Below are 19,762 nucleotides of genomic sequence, written 5' to 3' on the forward strand. Positions count from 1 at the left end.
TGACCATACTTCACAAATTATCCTAGTACATAGTATAAACATATACCAAGAGACCTAAATCGATGCTTTAAAAACATTTCAACCAAGGCCTCTGGGTGGCTCAGTCAGTTGAGTGTCAGACTCTTGATTTCAGCTCAGGTCACTATCTTAGGGTTGTGAGACTAAGCCCTGGGTCAGGCTCCCTGCTCAGTGGGGAGTCTGCTTGAGATTCTCTCTCCCTCTGCCCTCCCCTACCACCGCCCACCAACATGTGTACACACTCTCACTCTCTCGAAAAAATAAATCTTAAAAACAAAAACCAACAAAACATTTCAACCCACAAAAGACCTTATTAAGACCAATGACCTGCGGGAATAGGGGGTGGTCTTGGCCTGCTTGCTATGACTAATCCTGACCTAGATTAACAGAATTCCAGAGACTATCAAAATGTCATCTTTTTAAAGTAAATATTTAAAATAATGATTTATTTACATTCGAAACAAAAGTACATTGTTTTAAACCAATGACTCCAAACGACAGACCAAAGAACGCTTAGAAGCCAAAGGACCCATTAATTCATTAGATGTACACTAAGCCCTGTCTAATTATACTAAAGAAGTACAGAAACATCATTAACGAAAGCAACAAAAATCAGTGAAAAACATTACTAAATTCATGAGAGTTTTCTGAAATATATTTTCTGAACAATGGGTATTGGAAAATATCATGGAAGGGAAAAATTTGGGGGGAAACTTGGTATTTTCACAGGAAATAACAGCAGAGTTTATAACACTATCACTGACCTATTGAAAACTCATTCACAGGAATCACAATTTGAGACCTCTGAGTATTGACTTAGTAATGACAATGTCTTTTGCAAGCTATTTCTTAAAAGTATTTTATTTATGGGGTGCCTGGGTGGCTCAGCAGGTTAAGCCTCTGCTTTCGGCTCAGGTCATGATCTCAGGGTCCTGTGATCGAGCCCAGCATCAGGCGCTCTGCTCAGCAGGGAGCCTGCTTCCCCCCTCTCTCTCTGCCTGCCTACCTGTGACACCTCCCTCTCTCTCTCTGTCAAATAAATAAATAAATAAATATAAATAAAATAATAAAAATAAATAAATAATCAAAAACAAAAATATTTTATTTATTTATTTCAGAGAGAGCGCTAGTGAGGGGCAGAGGGAGAGGGATAAAGCAGACTCCCCGCTGAGCAGGGAGCCTGAAGCAGAACTCAATCCCAGGACCCTGTGATCATGACCTGAGCCAAAGGCAGACATGTAAGTGACTGAGATATCCAGCCGCCCTTTTGCAAGCAATTAATGAAAAATACCTTCGATTTATATACATAATATACACAAAATCTAGGGATCTTTTCTTAGCCAATTGGGTACAAATTCTCTACTTGGAACTTTTTTGCAGTGAGAAAGGGGGCAAGGGATACAGAGGAGTATCTCTCTTTCTCTAACTCCAATAGGCAAAACCCTTATTAAAAAAAAAAAAAAAAACCAAAACCTTAATATCTAATCATTCTCCTATTCTGAAACTATTACAGACACAGAATTTCAATGTTCAGGTTGAGAACCCTTAAAAGGTTATATTAGTCAATCTTCTCCTCCTCACCTTACAAGTAAGTAAAATTAATTCTTGAAAAGGAAAACATTTTCATTTTGAAACCACTAAATACAATATAAATGCAAATACCGTTAGGTGTAAGAGAACTGTGTTACAGTGTCTACAAAGGATTTCATGGATCTTAGGTGACATTTAACATGTAGCAATCCAACAAACCCAAAAGTTACCAACTCCAGAGTGACTCTATCTCAAAAAAATGGAGGACAAAAAGGTTCCATTTCTATCATAAATACTTAGGAAAATACCATCTACTTCAAAATAGTACACCTATGAAAGCATCTAAGATAAATAAGAAACAAGGACACGGTAGGGTAGTCGAGAGAGAAACTAAGAGAATCCCTGGCAGGAAGAGAATCCTGAGAAACAATAGCCAATCAAAAGAATGAAAGGATATAGTTCCCACTGAGAATACCAACACTGAAACCTATCAACAAGGACAAGGTTCCTCTTGTTGAGACCTGAAGCAGACCTTTACAGCTCTGGGGAAATACAAGGGATCTATCTGCAGCGGTGGTGGCACACCACAGAGGCTGAGACTATGGAGTCAAACAGAATATCTGGGTTCAAATACTGGCTACCTCAGGCACCAGTAGTAGAATATGGTCAAGTAATAACTTGTGTGACTCAGTTTCCTCATTTTCAAATGGGAATAAAAATAGAATCTATCTTATAGGATTGTTGTTGAATAAATGTTACCCTACTAGCTATTAACTATTACTTTGATACCAGCATCATGTCAAAAAATAGATTTTCTCCCACATCACTGATACAACAGTATTTCCAAGAATACAAACTTTGTTGGCAATCCACTCAATAATTAACTTCCAAATGAATTCTATAAATACGAGGTCCTTTTCGCTTGTGTCACATGTTCTATTTGTCCAGTTAATCAACTGGTGTGTCTGGAGAAAACTGGCAGACCTCTGTATATGTGCAAAGATATCCCTTAGCAAGTTATCTTTGCCTAATAACCAACAGGACTTTTTCTCTTTATTTAACGGCACTAAATATGTCTGACTTCTAACTCAGCTGCAGGTTTGCTTTTAAGCAGTCCAAAGGTGATGACTGACATGTAGTTTAAGGAGTTGAAGGATAATGATCCTCTCAAAATTCACCTGATACAGTTCATGAACAAGGTATTTATATCGTTCTTACTGAGTTCTGGTTCTTTAAGAACATCAGGAGGAATAGAAGATAGTATGAAGAAATTCATTAACAAAGATTTTCATTACCTACAAGGGTAAAATCTGTAGTTTTTAACAGTTATTTTTCAAGGGAACACTTGCTCAGTAAAGTGTGCCTCTCCCCACTCTCACTGCAAAACTTCTACAAAGAATGGATTCACAAAGTAATGTGCAGATGACAAAGTTTCAAACATTCTTTACCAAAAAACCACATGAAAGAATGGAGGGGGGCGCGTGTATGAAAAAACTTTCTTGCTTACCACCATCAAACTCAGATCTCTAGTCCTCTTGAGATTTACTATAGGGTTGGATTTTTTTCTCTTTTAACCCTCAAGATAACCCATGAGTAAATGCTACATGCTATCCCTTTGTCACAGATGAAAAACTGAGGCTTAGAGAAATGAATTGTAACAAGGTAACAACAAAGCAAGTGTGGAGCAGAATTAGAAACCCAGTTCTCACCTCCTATCCCTCCAAGATTCTACACTCTTAAGCCTATACCATATTTTTCAAACTGGTGGTCACACCACAATGAGCTGTCAAGTGAATTCAGTGTATCATGACCAGAATTATTAAATATTTCAATACAGAACAGAAAACACCAAGTATGTAGAGAGAGTAAACATTATTTCATGACATGAATTTTTTAGTTCTATGCATGGATGTGTAAAACATGTCTTACCATGGGATGCAATAAAAAGGTTTTAAAATCATTGCTCTATGCTAAATACTGCCTCCCAAGAATTAAATAATTTGATGAGCTTTGTACTGCATCTTATTCATAAAAGCAGAGTTCCTGCTCTTGAAGAACCTATCCTTTCCACCTACAGAAAATTTCAGTGATATCCCAAGATTGTCCTTAATATGTACTAAGTTCAATGAACCACACTAAAGTAGACCTGTCAGCATAAACAAAGACAGTTGTAAAAAAAACTTTAAGATTACATCATTTTATTAGCTATATAATGTGAAAACAATTCCTCTCATCAGAAAGTGTTTTTTTTAAAGATTTTTTTTATTATTTATTTCTTTTTAAAGATTTTACTTATTTGGCAGAGAGAGTGAGTGCACAAGCACACAAGCAGGGAGAGTGGCAGGCAGAAAGAGAGGGAGAAGCAGGCCCCTACTGAGCAGGGAGTCCCCAAGTGGGACTCCATCCCAGGGCCCTGGGACCATGACCTGAGCTGAAGGCAGATGCTTAACGGACTGAGCCACCCAGGCGCCCCTAAAGATCTTTTATTTATTTGAGAGGTAGGGAGAGAGAAAGTGAGCACAACAGCAGAGGGAAGAAGAAGGAGACTCACTGCTGAGCAAGGAGCCCAAAGTGGGGTTTCATCCCAGGACCCTGGGATCATGACCTGAGCCCAAGGTAGATGCTTAACAGACTGAGTCACCCAGGCGCCCCCAAAAAGTATCTTTACATCAACTTTAGTTTCCTAGCAAAGCCTGGGAACTGAGAGACTCATGAAGTCAGGTTACTTGGTAAGACCAGACCTCAGACCTGAGTGTTCATCACCTTCATAGGAGGAAGTCTCAAATCAAAGCTCAATTTAGAAACTAAGAAATACCAAAATATATCTATAGCTTTAACCTTTAAAATGAATCATTTTTAAAAACATTTAAGGAAACTTTATACATTTATATTTGCATTATATTAAGCAGTACATAATTTCAGCAAAGCCCTTGAGTAAAATTGCCTGACACTTAAGAGCATCCAATGAAAGAATGAATGAATGATGGAAGAAATGGACTGTAAGTCACCAACTAAGCCTTCCTTTTTAAAACTTACCCAGCAGCTAAAGTAAAATTTACTTAAAATCCTATACACAATTGTGTGGAATTAAGTTAGACTGGGGATAAAAATGCAGAAGCCAAAGGAAAAAAATAAAGATTTTTTTCTGGTAAGATAAATTTTGGAAACAACTTTTTTAAACATGAAAATAAAATGTTCTCTTGCTTGCAAAATTACTGTCCCACGCAAGGCACCAATAGCAAATTCTGCATTTTATCCTAGAAATTCTATACAAACTATCTTTTGGGCAATGATAATGGCTTTCCCAACAGCTTAAGAAAAATCACTTCTGACTGCAGTAAATATACCGAGGCAAATATGGAATCCTTCTGCACTGTTAGCTGATTTGTGTCTACAAGTGTTAAGTTTATTTCCTCTAGGGCAACTCGGGGTTTGACAGCTTTCTGGACGGCCCCGGCCGACTCAGTAGAAGCCCTACTCCGTCTCTAAACGTGGTTGTCTAGAGAAAATAAAACATTTATCTCAACATAAACGGCTAATAATCAACTTTCAAAGGTCAAAGGGGACCTAGTTTTTAACCTTCCCTCAGCAACACGTGTTTAGTACAAACTTCCGGGTGAGGTTACAATTGGCTGCGCAATTCAATGAATAAAAACGTTGCTTTATTTGACTCTCATTTTCTTGTCCGTTCTTTCCCCACGTTTCTTAACCAGCAACTCCCCAAAACAAAAGCTTCCTACAGTATACGGAGCCCGCACATAAAAAGGGCTTCTCTGTGCGAGATCAAGTTAGTGGTCCGCAAACATTAACCAAACAGCAGCACAAAGCCGGGGTGGAAAGGGGGAGGAGCTGGATGCCAGGGTCAGGAAAGAAACAATCACAAGGATTCAGGAACATCCAAATCTCCTCAGCGGTTAAACCGATCTCAAACCACTTCTGGGAAACCACCAGCATACACTGGTTTGGGGAACTTTAGATGCTCATTACACCAAACACTCTTACAGCAAGCAAATCCCCAACCGCCTTTCTCTGCACAGATGCTTAGAGTCTAGGAGGCGAGCGAGCTCGAGACAAAATTAACCTAATCACCCGGTGAGGCTTGAAGGTGGCCCCCACGTGTCCCACGTACTGCCTCGACGCCCTAAGAGCGAGGTAGTCAGAAAACTGCAGGTGTGGGGTTCCGATTTAGGGCGCCCCTATCTCCTCCCGCACTCGCCCCAAACCAGGAGCAACCCTCAGACAGGAGGACTTTTGAAGGATTGCGGAGCTCACTTTCCTGCGGGTCCGGGACCTCGCATCCCTGAGCGGAGCAAGGAAAGCAGGGAGTGCGACCCAAGTGGAGCCGGAGCCGGTGCCCGCAGATCCTGCCTCCGCGACCAAACTGGGTGCCTCTGGCCCGGGACAGCGGGGGCCCCCGAGGCCCGAGAGCCCCCACGCGCAGCGAGCGCAGGGCCCGGCGCTGACGGGCGGAGGAAGCGAGCGCGGCGGGGCCGGAGCCGGGACCTTGTCTCCGAGAGCCCTGGGGCGCGCAGTTGAGGGGGCGGCGATGGGCGAGGGAGGCCCCAAGCCGGGGTGAGGTGGCTGCCCCCCCCCCAGCCCGGCCCCACACGGCCCCCTGAGGAGGGTGGGAGTGGGAGGCTGGCTGTCCGGGAGGAGTGTGGAAGCAGAAGAGAGGTAAGAGAAGGACTTACTTTCCCCGCGGGATCCGACGCCGGAACAGCTCCTACCGGGTGGCGAGAGCTTGAAGAACTAGAGGCGACTGGAGCGGAGGCGGCGGTGGCGGCGGCAGCAGCGGCGTCCGGCTCTGCCTACCTCCCCGCCGCCATCTTGACGCCCCTCCCCCCAGCCCCCCCGCCCCGCCGGAGGGGAGGGGGTGGGGCGACGGATGAGGCGCCGCGCGCACGCAGCGCGCGCCGCACGCCCCACGTGACTTCCTTCCTCCTCCCCCCCACCCCGCTCCCCAGCGCCCCCCTCCGCCCCGCCTCCCTCCTAGGTGAAGGAAGATGATTTCCCCCCCCATCTTGACCGCCCCCTGCCTTCGCTGCCAAGCACGGACTCCGCCTGCTCCAGCCGACCCGGTACCAGTGGTTGGATCCAAGAGAATTCCGGAACCCAAACGGTCCATTACCGCGGCTCCGGGGTGGGCGAGGGGTGAGGGGGCCGGGTTTCCGAGAAGGGGGAGGGGGGAAGGCGAAGGCCTCCTAGAAGAGTCACGTGTCTACTGCTTCCGCCGGGGCTCGAAAGACCTCGCGAGAATTCCGTTCCCCCTCCCTTTCTGCCCCGCGGCCTGTCGGGAGGAAGGTCTGCTCTCTGAGTTGCCACGAGGAGGTCAGCCGGTGGTTCGGGCGCATGCGTCCTACACCTGCTTTCAAAGTCGGGCTAGGAGGGGCCCAAAGCTATTTTGAAAACCTTCTCGGTGTGTGTCTTCGGCCCAGGAAGTTACCTAGTGGCGTCTGTGTTGCTTTGGAAAGCTCTTCATTACATAGTCCTAGAAAAAAAAATTCGCGTATTCATTGCTTGTTAGGCTTGCTCAAAGCACTTTATTGGATATAAAACCGCAGTATAACTCGGAGCCCCTCTGCTGGGCCACTGCCATTATCATACCCTAAGGGGTGTGACCAGAGTCAGCCCCACTGCTTTTTTTCTGAACAAACTATTGCTCTCAATTAATGATTGCTGCAGAGTAGGTCCGTCGCTACCATCTTTGGCTTCCCTAATTTCTCCACCTCCTCCTCCTTTTCCTCTTCTTCTTCTTCCTAAATGACCTAACAGAATAAACAAATTAACTTCTGGGTAACCCTTTTGTAAAGTCATTCTGAATGCTGTTTGACTCCGTTGCTTAGGTAATAGGCACGCCTGGGTGATTCTTGCCCCCTACTGGTGGCGCGTCCCACTGGCCTTGAGCTGAAAGAAACACTTGGAGTTGAAGGTGTGAGCTCACAGAACGTAGAGAGAAAGGTGGGAGGGAAAAAAAGTAGTCGTGTTAAGAAGATTATGAACCTTCCAACTCGGCGTCTGTATACATAAGTATGTATTACGTAGGTATGTACACATAAATGAACATTTTAAGTTGCCGACTAATCACTTTACTTCCATTATCTCATTTCATCCTTACACACCAAAAAAACCTGGTAAAAGAAAAAATGATAAAATTAGTTCCATAAGAACAATGCCTTCATCTGTCTTGCTCACTGCTAGCCACTAGACCACTTTCTGGTCTATTGTCAGCAAACAAGCTATTACGAATCTGTCCATTATGGGAGGAGAAGGAACTAAGGAAGGATGCAGAAGAAAAAAAAATTTTTTTGAACATTGTAGTTCATGCATCAGTGTCTTCCAAGATTGGTTGGTACAGTTCAGTTTCGAAGGGACTCTCAAACTCTCTCTGCGTGCTAGGACTATGTAGGTACCAGATTCGAACAGTGTAGGTCTAACCTAAAAAGTCCCACCCTTAGAGCTACTTTCCGAGCATCCAGGCTAGATCTTTGCTTCCATCTCTGCATAATCTCCTTATTTGGGACCCAAGGAAAAGGTGGTGTTTCAGGAAATACATGCAGTATAACTGTGCATATGCATGCTAATGTCATGCACAAGGTTATTCCTTGCAGGATGATTTGTAGAATCAAAAGATGGGAAACAACCTAAATGTCTTTGAAGAAAGGACTGGTTAAGCTATGGTACTTTGCTACAGTGAAACAGATGTTCAAGGGAATGAAGCACTTCTGTCTATGAGAACGGGTAGTAACATATTTTGCTTGTGTGTACACACATAGGTTGTGTGTACACATATCTCAGAAGGGCAACAGCAGTAGCAGTTGTTATCAGGTGATCGGAATCAAACTACTGGGGATCAGAAGCAGGAGGAATACGTATTGGGTACACCCAGACCAGAGATGCTATTGGAAGCAGAAGATTCCAATGAAATAAATAAATAAATAAAAATTCCCGGTTAAACATCGAATTGGCTGTTACAGCTGCCCTTCGCACTCCATTCAACAAGTATTTATAGAGCCTTTACTATGCACCGGGTACTATGTTAGAGATGAGGGGCACAAGTTTAAGAAAACCAAATGAAGGGCGAGACAGGAACTGTCCTTGCCCGTAATGTCCTTCCAGTCTAGTGGGCCTCAATCCAAAAATTACACACACTGTAAACTTATAGGGGTGCCTGGGTGGCTCAGTCTGTTAAGCGTCTACCTTCAGCTCAAGATCATGATCTCGGTCCTGGCATTGAGCCCCACATAGGGCTCCCTGCTCCTCAGGGGGCCTGCTTCTCCCTCTTCCTCTGCCCTTCCCCCTGCTCATGTTCTCTCTCTCTCAGATAAGTAAAATCTTTAAAAAAAAATGTAAACTTGTAACTGTGACATTGCTGCAAAGAAGCTAACAGCCTATTACAGAGGAATTTGACCTCATCAGGGAATTCAAAAAAGGTTTCTTTGAGGAAGTGATAACTGGGCAGAGATTTGAAAAGTAGGTATTATGTAGGCAAAGAGAAGAGGGAACTGCATTTCAAGAAGAAGAAACAGCCTATGCAAATGTCCTGAAACAGGTGGGAGCCAAGCAAGTGGGGACAGTAACTCGGCAAGGGCATTGGCTGTTAAGACATTGTCTCTTGGAGTGCTTGGGTGGCTCAGTTGGTGAAGTGTCTGCCTTCGGCTCAGGTCATGATCCCCGAGTCCCGCATCGGGCTCCCAGCTCCTCGGGGAGTCCGCGTCTACCTCTGACCTCCTCCTCTCATGCACACGCCTGTGCTCTCTCTCTCTCTCTCAAATAAATAAATCTTAAGAAAAAAAAAAAAAAGACATTGTCTCTTGGCTCCAAACCCAACCTTCCACACTCTGCAAAACTACATTTCTGCTTTGCCGGCTGTTTTAGTATTTGCTTCTGGAATAAGGAGTGCTGGAGGGAGACGACAAGGCTGGAGGATGAAAAAGTTTGTCGTGAACGTCATCCCAGCAACGTGTCTTCACCCCGGCAGCAGCTCTACTCGCTTTTCCTGCAGAGCTAGCCTGATCAAACCCTCCACTCAGACAGGAGGACCAGCAGGAACCTCCTCAGGGTCATCCTGTAAGGTCAGAGACACGAGCACCAGCTGAGCATAGCCCCCTGCTTGGAGTTGAGGTTTCTGCAACATGGGGCCCGTCTGTTACGTTTCTTAGTGACACCAACCCCTTTCCTTTGTCCCCTCAGGCTGTGCGATGAGAGAAGTTCCTGCACTTGCTACCTCTGTGATGCTTTGAAGTTCTCTTTTCACCCTTTCAAGTTACCTAGTTAATCAGTTTAGACCTACTTGACAATTTTTTCAAATGTTTTATTTATTTATTTGGAGGGGGTGGCAGAAGGAGAGAGAGAGCATCTCGATCAGACTCCCCACTGAGCACAGAGCCCAACGTGGGGCTCCATTTCATGACCCTGAGATCACGACCAAAGCCAAAATCAAGAGTCGGATGCTTGAGCCACCCAGGCGCCCCCTTATATTAATTTATCTCTACTCAAAACCGGGTGTAGTTTCTGCCTCCTGTGTGAACTTTGATTGACATAGCAAATAACAAGGAATTATCAGTAGGATTATAAAAATAGATGAAGGCCATTCTCAAAGAGCCTTTTGTAACTGAGTTCGGACTTTATTCTGTAGGCTCCAGGGAACTCAGAAGCCTGCTATGCACAGAGCTGCTCTGGCTGGATATGCATTCTAGAAGGATCACTCTGGAAGCGATGTAGCAGATGGATCTAAGAACTGGACCGCAGGTATGAGGAAAAGACAGATGAAAAGAAGATAAGAACAGAAACCGAAATGGAGCAAAATTGTTGAGCAAAAGAAGAGAGCCAGGTTCAAGAAATATTTAGGAGGAAAAGTCAGCAATGTGTAGTGGCTGGTTGGATGGGGGTTGTGGGGAGGGAGGAGTATTGAGTGAAGCCTCAGTTTCTCCCTTTGGTACCTAGGTAGATAATAGTGCTATAGCTGAAACTCTGATTTTAGGAAGGCAAACAGATGTGAAGAGGAAGACAATGAGTTTAGCTTTAGGTAATGTGGAAAGTTTTTTTATCTATTGATATGTGATAAACAACCCCCAAACCTGATCGCTTTTTTTTTTTTATTTTTTTTTAAAGACTTTGTTTATTTATTTGACAGAGATCACAGGTAGGCAGAGAGGCAGGCAGAGAGAGAGAGAGAGAGGAGGAAGAAGCAGGCTCCCTGCTGAGCAGAGAGCCCGATGCGGGGCTCGATCTCAGGACCCTGGGATCATGACCTGAGCCAAAGGCAGAGGCTTTAACCCACTGAGCCACCCAGGTGCCCCAAACCTGATCACTTTTATTTTTTTTTTTAAGATTTTATTTATTTATTTGACAGACAGATCCCAAGTAGGCAGAGAGGCAGGCAGAGAGAGAGGAAGGGAAGCAGGCTCCCCGCTGAGCAGAGAGCCCGACGTGGGGCTCGATCCCAGGACCCTGGGATCATGACCTGAGCCGAAGGCAGCGGCTTAACCCACTGAGCCACCCAGGTGCCCCAAACCTGATCACTTTTAACACAGCAACCATTTTGTTATTTCTCATGATTCTGTAAGCTGGGTTGGGCTCAGCTGGACAGTTCTGCTGGTCTTGCTAAGAGTCATTTGTGTGACTACAACTACGTGTGCTCAGCTTGGATGCTGGGACAGCTGTATTTCTCCCTCTCCATGTGGTCTGTCACGATGCCTCATGGTTCTTACCTGGTGGCTTTAGGGTCCCAAGAACCCAAAAGCAGAAGCTTCTAACCTCTCTTGAATTTTAGCCTTGCAACTGACACAGTGAAGTTTCTATCACATTCCTTCAATTAACAAGGCCACACAAGACTCAAAGAAGGACAACACAAGAGTATGAATGGAGGGGGTGCGCCTGGCTGGCTCAGGTCGGTAGAGCATGCAATTCCTGATCTTGGAGTTGTGAGTTCAAGCCCCATGTTGGATATAGAGAATACTTAAAAATAAAATGATCTTTAAGTAAGAAAAAAAAAAGAGTAGGGGCTCCTGGGTGCCTCAGTTAAGTGTCTGACTCTTGATCTCAGCTCAGGTCTTGATCTCAGGGTCATAAGAGTTCAAACCCCATGCTGAGCTCCACACTGAGCATGAAGCCTACTTTAAAAAAAAAGGAGTATGAATGGTTGAGAGGCATTGTTCTTTTTTTTTTTAAGATCTTGTTTATTAGGGCGCCTGGGTGGCTCAGTGGGTTAAGCCTCTGCCTTCGGCTCAGGTCATGATCTCAGGGTCCTGGGATCAAGCCCTGCATCGGGCTCTCTGCTCAGCGGGGAGCCTGCCTCCCCCCTCTCTCTCTGCCTGCCTCTCTGCCTACTTGTGATCTCTGTCTGTCAAATAAATAAATAAAATCTTAAAAAAAAAAAAAAGATCTTGTTTATTTATTAGAGAGAGACACAGTGAGAGAAGGAACGCAAGCAGAGGGGAGAGGGAGAAGCAGGCTTCCCGCTAAGCAGGGAGCCCGATGCGGGGCTCGATCCCAGGACCCTAGGATCATGACCTGCACTGAAGGCAGACTCTCAACAACTGAGCCACCCAGACGTTCATTAGAGGCCGCGAAAGTAAATCTATCATGAGAAATCTTATGGGGCCAATGGGACATCCAAGTGGAGATGTCTAGCAAGCAGTTGGGAGTCTACTGCTTGAGGATCTAGACAGGGTTTAAAACATGAGAGAGGACAAAATTAGAATGCAGAGAGAAAAGCAGGGGGCCAAGGGCAGGACCATAAGGTTGTATATCTAAGAGGTGAGCATTCAGTGAGCCTGACAAAGATCAGTCTGATATCATGGATGCCAAGGAAGTAAAGTTTCAAGGACTAAGTGGCCCACCATGTTAATGCAGCGGACAGCACCAGAATGTGACCAAAGCATCTATTGGATTTCTCACAATGGCAGACATCATAGTGGACAGAGTTTTTTGTTTTTTTGTTTTTGGTTTTTTTTTTTCCTTTTCCGAGACAACTACTACTACTACTACTACTACTACTACTACTACTTCTTCTTCTTCTTCTTCTTCTTCTTCTTCTTCTTCTTCTTCTTCTTCTTCTTCTTCTTTTTTTAAGCAGTTTTATATTCATAGCAAATTTAAGGGGCAGGTTGGACGCCTGAGTGGCTCAGTCAGTTAAGCCGCTACCTCCAACTCAGGTCATGATCCAGAGTCCTGGGATGGAGCCCTGCATCGGGCTCCTTGCTCAGTGGGGAGCCTGCTTCTCTCTCTGCCTCTGCCTGCTACTCTGCCTGCTTGTGCACACTCTCTCTCTCTCTCTGACAAATAAATAAATAAATAAATAAAATCTTAAAAAAAAATTAGGGAGCACATACAAGACTTCCCATATACCCCCAACTCCCACACATGCACAACCCCCCCGATTATCAGTATCCCCCACTGGAATGCTACATTGGCTACAGTTGTTCTAGACCCACCTTGATACATCATCATCACCCAAAGTCCAAAGTTTTGCCTTAAGGTTCACTCTTGGTGGTGTATGTTGTATGGGTTTGGACAAATGCATTAATGTCGTGTATCTATCATTATAGCATCACTATCCTAAAAAACTTCTGTGCTCTGGAACATGTTTTTGACTACTCAAAATCCATGTCTCCTTCTTCAGATAGTGGCACCTTAATTTGATCTCTCGCTCTCAAAGTCCACGTGGTTTGGAAAGCTAATCATCTCCCATACACAGTCCCCAGAGTGGAGCATTTAATTCAGGTCTGCCCAGTTGGAATGCTGGATGCACATCCAGGCCCCATCGATAGATTCAGTGCCAAGCCAATGAGTTACAGTTTCAGAACTTTATATTGAAAGTAGTAGGAGAAAAAGGTGCCTGGCTGGCTCAGGCAGTAGAGCATGTGACTCTGGATCTTGGGGTCATGAGTTCAAGCCCTATAAGACATCAACTGAAAGTAGTAGAAGAAAGACAGCCTCATCACTGGTGTTGCTAAGAGCACTGGGAAGTGGGGACAGAGGCCTTGTGGAATGGGAGACCACTCTGTGAGGCCAACCTAGAAAGTAGTAGAGCAAAGAAGTGGATAGTGAGGGGGAAGGAGAGACTAAATCCAGATGACATTCTTTGACTCACTGGATCCCAACAGGCCTGAAGTTACCCCTACCCTTGAACTTTTCTGTTGCAAGCGATAAGAGACATCTTCATTTCCTTGGGCCAGGTTGAGCTGGGTTTCTTTAACTTGCAATCTAAAACAATCTTGACCAAAGAGATACTAATTAAAAATGGAGAAGTTGCTATGTTGAAACATATATTTAAACTAATTTTTAAAATGTTTTCACTGGCCTCATTATCAGACTTTTTAGAGTACAGACTGATAGGCACTCAAACTGTCCGAAGAGAGTATGGACATTTTTAACCCACATAGAGTATCTCTGTAGGAAAGGGAAAACAGAATGGAGGAATGGCAGAGAGATGAAAGCAAAGACTTCAGGCATAGGCCCTCAGGCCCAAGCAACAAGGGATGAGTTTCTTGCCTTTAAACACATCAGGTATGCAAGAACCATTACCTGTTTCTGAATACAGATTTTTAGACCTTTCTGGCAACTCTTCACACACAAAAAGCGTTTAGTTATTATTTGTTTGGATCATTGCTATAACCTGTCTCTACCTTCTCTAAGGTATTATAGTAGCATATGCATAGAATAGTGCTGGGACGGGAGAATGAGATTGAGGAGGAGAAGAGTTTCTCTTTAAAGTTTTCACCCTGTGTATTAACTGAAAATCATACTTTTTTACTTTTTTTTTAAAAGATTTTACTTATTTATTAGAGAGCAAGAGTGTGTAGGAGTGGAGAGGAGGGGCAGAGGGAGAGAAAAAAGCAGGCTCCCCACTGAGCAGGGAGCCCCAAGTGGGGCTCCATCCCAGGACCGTGGGATCATGACCTGAGCTGAAGGCAGACGCCTAACCGACTGAGCCACCCAGGTGCCCCTCATATGTCAGAGTTCTAACCCCCCAGTACCTTAGAATGTGACCTTGGATACAGGGTCTTTACAGATCAAATCAAGTTAAAGTGAAATCATGAGTATGACCCCTAATCAAACGTGACCGTGTCCTTATAGAAGGGAAATTAGGAAACACATGGAGACAGGGAGAATGCCATGTGGAGATGAAGGCAGAAATCGGGGTGATGCTTCTATAAGCCAAGAAACGCCTAAGTTTGTCAGCATACCACCAGAAACTAGGGGAGAGTCACGGGAACAGACTCTTCCCGACGGCCCTCCAAGGGAGCCAGCCCTGCCCACACTTTCGGATTTGGACGTCCAGCCTCTAGAACTCTGAGGCATTATGTTTTGTTGTTTAAGCCACTCAGTTTGTGGCGCTCCATTACAGCAGCCCTAGCAAACTATTCCAACCATCACACATCTCTCAGAAAGAAATGATGTCTCTTCATCCCTTCAAATGCACAAATTGAAGGTCTGTTTTTAAAAAACAGAATAAGGGGCACCTGGGGGGCTCAGTGGGTTAAGCCTCTGCCTTCAGCTCAGGTCATGGTCTCAGGGTCCTGGGATCGAGCCCTGAATCAGGCTCTCTACTCAGCAGGGAGCCTGCTTCCCCCACCCCCTGCCTACCTCTCTGCCTACTTGTGATCTCTATCCATCAAATAAATAAATAAAATATTAAAAAAAAAAAAACAGAAGAAAAGGCCACACAGAAAACAATTTAAAAATCACATTGTAAAAAAAAAAAATCACACTGTAAATTGAACAGTTTGATCTGTGCTCTTAAACCATCTTTAAGCTGACTTTTCAAACAAACACACTTACCGATCAATACATACATTCTCCATTTGCTTTTTCAATAAAATGATAGCCTCTAAAGAATTCCCAATCAACTGAAGAAGTGGTTTATATTACCTTTAAAAAAAAAAAAAAAGATTTTATTTATTTATTTAACACAGAGAGAGAGAGAGAGAGAGAGAGAGAGAGAGAGATGACAAGTAGGCGGAGTGGGAGAGGAGGAAGCAGGCTCCCCGGTGAGCACAGAGCCTGATGTGGGGCTTGATCCAAGGACCCTGAGACCATGACCCAAGCCAAAGGCAGAGACTCAACCCACTGAGCCACCCAGGTGCCCAAGCACCTGAGTCTTGATTTCAGCTCAGGTCTAGAGCTCAGGGTCATGAGTTCCAGCGCCATGTTGGGCTCCAACGCTGGCCATGGAGCTCACTTTGAAAAAAGGGGGTTGGCGCCTGGGTGGCTCAGTCAGTTAGGCATCTGCCTTTGGCTCAGGTCCTGATCTTAGGGTCCTGGGATCCAGCCCCTTGTTGGGCTCTCTGTTCAGTAGGGGGTCTGCTTCTCCCTCACCCTCCTCCCCTTCTCCCTGCTTGTGTTCGCTCTCTCTCAAATAAATAAATAAAATCTTTTTTTAAAAAGTGTGGGATGGAAAGAAGACACATCCACTTAACAGATGAGAAAAAAGACTCAAGCAAAGAAGGTATTGGTTCTGTATCATCTGATACCAAAGTTTATGCTGTCGACATCATTTTTGTGTAGTCTCTCCATGCTCAATCACAAGGGGCCTGACCACAGAGTCCTCTCTTGAGATGCTAACTTAACAGACAAGTTTTGGCTTCCCTCTGAGGACACCAAGAAAAGAATGGGGATAGAGAAGAAAGTGTTAATAGCCCAAATTACAGCAATTCCCTAAGATGCAATTTTGTAACTTTATTTTAGTCACTGCTAAATGGCTACCATCTCCCAACTCCTACATCTCCATATGCTTTATATTCATTCTCTCATTTAACCCTAACAATGAGCCTCTGAGGTAAAGAGTATTGTTTTACTGTCACTTGCTTGAGTTCCAACTATATTACATGCATTATATGTACATATTAAACATTGATGTATGTATATATGTATATAGAGGGGGAAGTTTTATATATTTATATATGTGTAGCCATCCATACTTATATATATATTTATATGTATATATAGATACACACATACATACAATAGAAAAAATACATACGTGTGTTTGTATATTACGTGTTTCACAGAAGAATGAGATGGATTTAGTAGATCACATTGGCCACCAGCTAAGGAATTTCAGGACACACATGCCCCATTTGATAGAACCTTACAAGAACTGATGCTAACATGAAATATTTAACAATAGCAAAAGCCTGGAGGAAATACGAATGCAAAAATAACACTAGAGTAAGGAAAGTAATCTTAGCACTGGTGTGATTTCACCCACATGATGTAGCCGTCTTAGGAAAGTGGGGACCATTAAGCAAACATTCCAGAAACATGTGACATTATTCCAAGATTCGAAGCCTCAAAATAGATTATTGTAATTTATGTAACTATTTGCAGTGATTAACTGTTCAGATTCACCATCTGAACTGATAGATTCACCATCAACTATCCTTGGCTTAAAACCATTTAGTGACTTCCCATTAGACTTGGAATAAAAGTCTGAGTCCTTACCATGACTTTCGTGGTTGGTCAGGGTCTGGGAAAACAGCAAATTCATGAAAGAGGTGGTGGGAACACTAATGTAAGTGAACCACAGGAAGTAGCTCCCACCTTGATGGAGAACAAGCTAGGGAGAGTAGAGCTAGAAGAATCAGAAGGGGAGCCTGTAAGAACCTGGAGGCTGAACGAAATGCCACTGTGAGAAGCAGCATTGTCATTACTTAGGTGACCATGATGAGAACTGCAAGCAAACAGGCATGAGTAAATCCCTTTTCCCTCCCCCTGCCTTCCAGATTCCCCAGATCCTCTCCTGGTGACAAAACCTAACCCTAGCTGACAAAGGAGCAATATGGTTTGCAGCCCCAGCGTTGCGGAACAGAATAGGGAAAACTGGATTTGGAGGTGAGAGGCCAGCCCAGCCTTCAAGGGCCTCTGTGATCTAGCACCAGCCTCCGCCAACAGCCTGATTCCTTCCATTCTCCCCACCATGTGCTCCATGCCAGTCACACTGAGTGTCTTTTTCTTTCCCAAGCACACTAAGCTGGTTCCCGCCTCCAGACATTTATACATGCTATTCCCTTTCCCCAGAAGTACCTTTTCCCTTGTACCTTTTCATTTAGGGTATAACTTAAAGCCACCAACGAAAGAGGATTTCTCTGACTTCATCAAATCTACGAAAGCAACCCTCTCCCCACTCACGTTCCATAAAATTCCCCCATTTTCATTTTACGCATAGCCTTAATCATATTTAAGATTATCCTTTGTGGTTTTTTTAAGATTTTATTTTTAAGTGATCTCCACACCCAACATGGGGCTCAAACTCACAACTCAGAGATCAAGAGTTGAACACTCAGGGGATGCCTGGGTGGCTCAGCGGGTTAAAGCCTCTGCCTTCGGCTCAGGTCATGATCCCGGGGTCCTGGGATTGAGCCCCGCATTGGGCTCTCTGCTCAGTGGAGAGCCTGCTTCCTCCTCTCTCTCTCTCTGCCTGCCTCTCTGCCTACTTGTGATTTCTCTCTCTCTGTAAAATAAGTAAATAAAATCTTTTTTAAAAAAAGAGTTGTACACTCCAGGGCGCCTGGGTGGCTCAGTCGTTAGGCATCTGCCTTCGGATCAGGTCATGATCCCAGGGTCCTAGGGTGGCGTCCCACGTCAGGCTTCCTGCTCAGCAGGGAGTGTGCTTCTCCCTCTCCCACTCCCCCTACTTGTGTTTCCTCTCTCGTCGTCTCTCCCTGTCAATTAAATAAATATCATTAAAATTTTTAATTAATTTTGAAAAAGTGGTTTCTTATTTGTTTCTTCCCTAAAAATATGGGGGAGGATTTGTGTCTTATTCATCACTGTATCTTTGGGGTACCAAATGGTGCCAGGTATACAATTTACTAACTATAGAATAAATGCATTTTTAAAACGTTTTAACGATTTTATTTATTTATTTAACAGAGAGAGCACAAACAAGGGGAACAGGAGAGGCAGGCTCCCTGCTGAGCAGGGAGCCCGATGTGGGACAGGATCCTAGGACCCCAGGATCATGACCTGAGCTGAAGGCAGACGCTTAACAGACTGAGCCACCCAGACGTCCCTGAATTCTCATTTCTGCTTAGGTCATGATCTCAGGGTCCTGAGGTAGAGCCCTGCCTCAGGCCCTACGCTCTGCTGGAATCTGCTTGAGGTTCTTCACCCCCCTCACAGACTCCTTCCCACACCTCTGATAAATAAATAAAATCTTAAAAAAAAAAAAAAAAGTGTCACTCTCTATTTTCCCAGTGCTTTCACATACTTCACCTTATTTAGCTTTCCTTCATTTTTTGGTGCAATGGTAGGGTCCTTGGGCAATGGTGAGGACACCAAAACCTTCTTGGGGACCAAAGAGAGACAGTGGATGAGTGACCTCTGCCGACATCTCCAGGAGGGGCCCCCAGAGAAGAGCTGTAACAGGACACCTTCCCGGTGTTCAAAGCAAAGACTATCCAGGACATACGTGTTTCTCTGGGGACCTACTCGGAGGGTCCCCCAGGTGGGGCACTGGCTGGGGTGGTTTCCGTGGGTTTAAGGTAGCCATCTAGTGGACTTGAGTCTCAAGACTGATCCAGACCCTGCAATTAAACTGCTGGGTGATCCTGGGCAGCAAGTAAGTTACCTGGTCCCCTTGGTCGCCTTTCTCCATCTGGAAAATGGGTAGGTAACATGGGCTAGGATTTCTGAGGTTCTGGGAGGTTCATCCTCTGACCCATTCGGTTAGGACACTCTGGGCCGGCAAGTTTTGAATACTGGAGACTCAGCAAACCTTTCAAACTTGAGAATGAATGAATTAAACAGCTGGAGGAGTCAAGGGGCTGGAGACGCCAAACTGCCGGGAGAACTAGGGTTTGCAGGTCTTAAGGGGAGGGCGAGGGGTCAGACGTCTGGTTCCGGTCAAACCCAAGAAGAACCGGAAGTCCCAGATCCGGTCCGCTCAGAGCCCGGGCCTCCAGCCGCGTGACTAAGCCTCCCGAGGCGGAGCTTCGGCCCCGGGAGAGGGCGGAGTCTGCGGCCTCCCAATGGTAGCGCGGGTGTCCTCCCACCTCAGCCAATCAGCGCAGGGCGATGGCAAAATTTAAACCCCCTCCCACCTCCTCCGCGGGGACCTGTCCCTAAAGCGCTTGTAGAAAGTGCGGCCGCTTGCCCCGCCCCCGCCAGGGAGGCGGGAAGAGGGGCGGGTTTTCCCTCCTGGGCTCGCCTATCACGGCGGGCAGCCTGGGGAGAGGCGGGCAACGGCGCCAATCAGGGCAGCAGCCGT

The 19,762-nt window shown here is 45.0% G+C and overlaps 1 protein-coding gene and 1 long non-coding RNA gene across 2 annotated transcripts in view; one reads left to right on the plus strand and one right to left on the minus strand.

Annotated features, from left to right (window-relative positions):
- The window catches only part of SBNO1 (strawberry notch homolog 1), a 55,042-nt gene extending 48,650 nt beyond the window's left edge, over nucleotides 1–6,392 (minus strand). Inside the window, exon 1 of the mRNA XM_080821413.1 lies at nucleotides 6,240–6,392. The gene's annotated coding sequence lies outside the window, so the exon portion shown is untranslated. The remainder of the gene's footprint in view (nucleotides 1–6,239) is intronic.
- A 147-nt stretch (nucleotides 6,393–6,539) lies between these two features.
- LOC308354601 lies at nucleotides 6,540–18,712 on the plus strand. The gene is made up of 4 exons (XR_013967881.1): nucleotides 6,540–6,667; nucleotides 10,184–10,296; nucleotides 17,277–17,385; nucleotides 18,427–18,712. It is a non-coding gene; the product is annotated as an uncharacterized lncRNA (long non-coding RNA).
- The last annotated feature ends 1,050 nt before the right edge of the window (nucleotides 18,713–19,762 follow it).

The sequence above is a fragment of the Martes martes genome (assembly GCF_963455335.1).
Source record: "Martes martes genome assembly, chromosome: 13".
NCBI classification, from domain to species: domain Eukaryota; kingdom Metazoa; phylum Chordata; class Mammalia; order Carnivora; family Mustelidae; genus Martes; species Martes martes.